The sequence below is a fragment of the Ricinus communis genome, chromosome 8 (genome assembly GCF_019578655.1).
Source record: "Ricinus communis isolate WT05 ecotype wild-type chromosome 8, ASM1957865v1, whole genome shotgun sequence".
Taxonomy (NCBI): Eukaryota; Viridiplantae; Streptophyta; class Magnoliopsida; order Malpighiales; family Euphorbiaceae; genus Ricinus; species Ricinus communis.
Window position 1 is genome coordinate 25039401 of NC_063263.1, and position 5121 is coordinate 25044521.

General features: G+C 43.5%; 1 non-coding gene across 1 annotated transcript; it reads left to right on the forward strand.

Moving 5' to 3' along the window:
* The first annotated feature begins 3425 nt into the window (after positions 1-3425).
* On the forward strand, positions 3426-3532 carry LOC125371027. Its single transcript, XR_007217192.1, has one exon. It is a non-coding gene; the product is annotated as a small nucleolar RNA R71 (small nucleolar RNA).
* The last annotated feature ends 1589 nt before the right edge of the window (positions 3533-5121 follow it).

Sequence of the window (5121 nt, forward strand, 5' to 3'; positions counted from 1 at the left end):
ACATACAAATGTTCTTCTGGAAATCGATCATCTATGGTCGTCTCATCAAGTGCATCTAAGTGAGGATTTTCCAATCTCGATAAATGGTCCGCTGCTAGATTCTCTGCGCCCTTCTTATCCTTGATCTCGACGTCAAATTCCTGTAACAAAAGAATCCACCGAATCAATCTCGGTTTCGCATCATTTTTCAGGAATAAGTACCTCAATGCCGAGTGGTCCGTGAAGACAATGGTTTTGGAGAGAACAAGGTATGATCTAAACTTGTCGAAGGCGTAAACAACCGCCAATAACTCCTTCTCTGTGGTGGTGTAGTGTTCTTGGGCTCCTGTCAAGGTCTTGCTAGGGTAGTAAATGGGTTGAAACTTCTTTTCAATCCTCTGTCCAAGCACAGCTCCAACTGCATAATCACTAGCATCGCACATCAGTTCGAAATCGGGAGAAACCATGATTGGGGCTGTAGTTAAGTTTCTTGATAACTCAAAAGTCGCCACGCATGCATCATCAAAAATAAAAGGTACATCCTTAAGTAACAATTGAGTGAGGGCCTAGCAATCTTAGAAAAATCTCTAATAAATCTCCTATAAAACCCTGCATGGCCCGGAAAACTCCTATGACCTTAATGAACTAGGAGGAGGTAGCTTAGATATTACTTCTACCTTTGCTCTATCCACCTCCATCCCAGCCTGAGAGATCTTATGCCCTAAAACAATCCCCTCTCTCACCATGAAATGACATTTGTCCCAGTTTAGTACCAAGTTAGCCTCAATACATCTAGCTAACATGCGCTCAAGGTTTGCCAAACAAAGAGAGAAAGAATTACCAAAAATAGAGAAGTCATCCATAAATACCTCTATAGACTCCTCAATCATGTCCTCAAAAATAGCCATCATGCACCGCTGAAATGTAGCTAGTGCATTGCACAGTCCGAATGGCATCCGTCTATAAGCAAACGTCCCATAAGGGCAGGTGAAGGTAGTCTTCTCTTGGTCCTCAGGTGCAATAGGAATCTGAAAGTAACCTGAAAAGCCATCAAGAAAACAATAAAACATGTGACCTGCTAAACGTTCAATCATCTGATCAATGAAAGGAAGAGGAAAGTGGTCCTTCCGAGTTGCATCATTAAGCCTACGGTAATCAATGCAAACTCGGGCTTTATTCCGTCCGAGTCGAGATCGACTTATCCTTCTCTTTCCTTACCACTGTGATGCCTCCTTTCTTGGGTACAACCCGCATGTGACTAACCCACGGCCGAAATGGGATATATCAAACCTGCATCAAGAAGTTTAATTACCTCCTTCTTTACCACTTCTTTCATGTTCGGATTGAGTCGTCTTTGAGGCTGAACGACTGTCCCCCAATGAAATCTTATGAGAGCAGAAACTTGGATTTATGCCTGGGATATTGGCTATATTGAAAGCAAAGGCCTTCTTGTACTTCCTTAGAACTTCCAACAGCATGGCTTGTTCTTCAGGAGTTAGATCGGCTGCTATAATTACTGGTAAGCGCTTCTCTTCATCCAGGAAGGCATAAACCAAGTGGCTCGGTAACTCCTTCAGTTCTAAAACTGGTGGGTCCTCGAATGAAGCCTTTACTTTCCGCACCCCAGACCTGTCAAGAAAAAGATAGGGATCAGTTGACAAGCTCGGCTCAGAAGCCAATAAAACAGCGAGTTGCTCCAACACTTGCTCGTTGGACAACTCCTCCTCATCCTCAACTAATGCTACTTGCAAAGGGTCAGAACATAAAATTTCTTGTAAATGGGACTCAACCACATCATCAATCACATCAATAGAACACACAATATTATCATAGTCCAGTGACTGTCTCATGGAAGTGGCCAGGTCAAAGGTAATGGTCTCATCATTAACTCTAAGCTTAAGCTTTCCATCGCTTACATCGATAACAGCCCTCGATGTAGCTAGGAAAGGCCTACCCAGGATAAGAGGCACAGTGCTATCACCCTCTATATCCATTACCACAAAATCTATAGGAAAGATAAATTTATCTACCTTTACAAGTACATCTTGAACAATACCTCTAGGAATTTTAACAGTCCTATCTGCTAATTGAACACTCATCCTAGTAGGCTTTGGCTCATGCAACCCAAATTTGGCAAATAAACTAGTGGGCATTAAGTTAATCGGCTCCTAAATCAGCGTTGCACCACTAATTGATAAATCACCAATCATACAAGGGATAGTAAAACTCCACGGATCTCGCCGCTGAGTGGCGGTTTGTTCGGAGAATAGTGAACACTCCTCATTAAGCACCACCCTGACCAAGATCCTCCAACTTCCTCTTGTTGCTCAAAATCTCCTTTAAGAACTTGGTGTATTTGACATCGTGAAATTGCCTCAACAAAAGGTAAGTTAATTTTCACCGCTTAAATAAGTCAAGAAACTTACTGTATTGCTTGTCCACCATATCCCGTCTCAACCTTGCGGGATATGGTACCGGCCGATGCTCCTGGCTCTTTTGCTGTCTTCTTTCTTTCTCTCATTCTCTACCATCTCAAGGTCCGGTCCTTCCTTAGGCCGGCTCGACACCGCACGATTGTATTATCCTTATCGGCCTAAAGGCAAAGAACCGGTCAAATTCTTACGAACGCAAGGTGATAGCTTTACAATGCTCCCTCGGGTTTGACTCTGTAGTGCTAGGGAGCGATCCTGAAGGTCTCTCCGAAAGCATCTTAGAAATTTGGCCAATTTGAGTCTCCAAGTTCGAATCGAGGCCTGCTGATTCCTAAGTGCACTATCGGTCTACTTTGGAATCTTATTTCCGTAGATGTCACAAACTTCATCATGAGCTCCTCTAAATTTGACTTCTTTTCTTGGGAGGAGGAGCTTGTGTAGGCCCAATTTGGTTGTTCTTTGTGGTCATTGATGAAGTCTTTGGAAACTGGCGGACCTGGGCATTATTATTCCTCCAACCGAAATTGGGGTGATTGCGCCATCCAGGGTTGTATGTATTCTTTGTAGGGGTTATTCTGCTTTGTCTTGGGGCATTCCCATATAATCAACCTGTTCAACATCAGAAGATATAGTAGAATTAGATGGAAAACTAATAGAAGATGAAGCAAACATACCTCTCGCAGTACAGTTCGCACTGTAATGCGGGCCACCACAAAACTCGCAGCCAACGTTCGCTGCGTGAACCCAAGATCCTGAGTTGGTCGATCTTCTTGGCTAGAAGCTCCACTTGAGCGCCAAGGCTCTGTAGAGTCCACTTGGTTGACCACTCCTTGTCTTCCTGGTCGGCTCCTAGAGGATTGCCATTGATAGTTGTTCATGGCCATTTCCTCTATCAAGTTCTGAGCTTGCTCGGGCGTCTTACTGTTTAGCGCCCCACCTGCTGCAGCATCCACCATCTGCCTCGTTGCGAGGTTCAACCCACTGTAGAAGGTCTGAACCTGCATCCACACTGGCAATCCGTGATGTGGGCAGCATCTCAAAAGATCTTTAAATCTCTCCCATGCATCGTACATGCTTTCATCATCAAACTGCACAAAAGAAGATATGTCATTTCTAAGTTTAGCAGTTTTAGCGGGAGGAAAATACTTATATAAAAATTTTTCGCCAAGCGCCTTCCGGGTAGTGATAAATACATTGTGGAAGAGATTGCAACCATCTCTTTGCTCTGTCCCTCAAGGAAAATGGAAACAATCTCAGCCGAATGGCATCATCGGTTGTTCCATTTATTTTGAATGTGTCACAAATCTCCAAAAAGTTGGAGATATGTGCATTGGGATCCTCGCTGGGCAATCCTCCAAACTGCACGCTTTGTTGGATCATCTGGATAACATTGGCCTTTATCTCAAAATTGTTGGCCACTACAGCAGGTCTGACTATACTAATTTTCGTCCCATCCAAAGATGGTCGAGCAAACTCGTACATCGTCCTCTGATCCTCATCGGCGTGGGGGTCATGGTTTTCCATCGTGTCTAGTCTATCCACAGGTATCTCAACCTCAATCTCCTCCTCTTCTAATTGCAACCTCTTCCTTAAGAGTCTGAGGGATCGTTCTGGATCAGATAGAGGCTCTATAAGATTCGAGTTTGAGCTCCTGGTCATAAACTACCTGAAACCGAAAGTCCACACAACCACCGATCAACAAAAATAATATAATAATAAATAATAATAAAATTAAAGAATAAATGAATAAAACAAATAATGACTAAATTAACACAAAAACAATTCACTCTAGTTCACCGTTACAGTTCCTTGGCAACGGCGCCAAAAACTTGATGGGTTCTTTGTGCAACCTACACCTAAGGCAGTGAACCTACCGATGCAGCCTAGCACTAGTGAGTATCAAGGTCATATCCCTGGAGATCGGGTGAACCTAGAGTTACTACTGCTTGCTATGTTATCTAGTCTGAAATAGGGTGTGAAAGTTCTAACATACCAGCGAATGGTTATGAGTGCAATTAAGTAAATGAAGGACAACAATGGACAATTAAAAGACAATTGTAAAGAGAGAAATAAATCCAAAAGGGAGCCTAAGTGATGGAATTCTAAAGATGAATTTTATGGATTGCCGATCTTGCTTACCCGTGCCTAAATCCTGAATTGAATCCCGGTTCCTCTCTCGAGCTTACCGGATTCCTAAACTTGCACTAACCTAATGGAATCTCTTCCTATCAGATTACTACAAATTAGCCGTGGTGGCTACGGAAGGCGTGCTGAAATGGCACAATTGGGGATAGCCTCTTGATAATTCAGCACGGCCGGAGTCCAGGCCGTGCTCAACCCTCGGGGTGCTTGTTCTCGCCCAATTTGATGGATTTTGCTCCGTAATCACACGTATTTCCCTCGATTACTGATGGTGTCCTTCGAAAATGACCTGAAACGAAAAGGGAAACAAAAGACAGGTGATTCTAGCATAAAACGGGATAATCATGCACCAAAATGTGAACAATCGGGCATGAAAACATGTGCAGTATGATGCTTATCAAACACCATCCCGTGTCACCAACACGGCCATAGACACGGCCGTGTTGGAGGCGACAGGGGGTATTAATTAAAAGAACGAAGAGAGGCGGCTAGGGTTAGAACATCCCAAACCCTACTATTTCTCTCTCTAAGGGTTTTCTGAGCTGAAACCAAGAGAAAAGGAGACTTG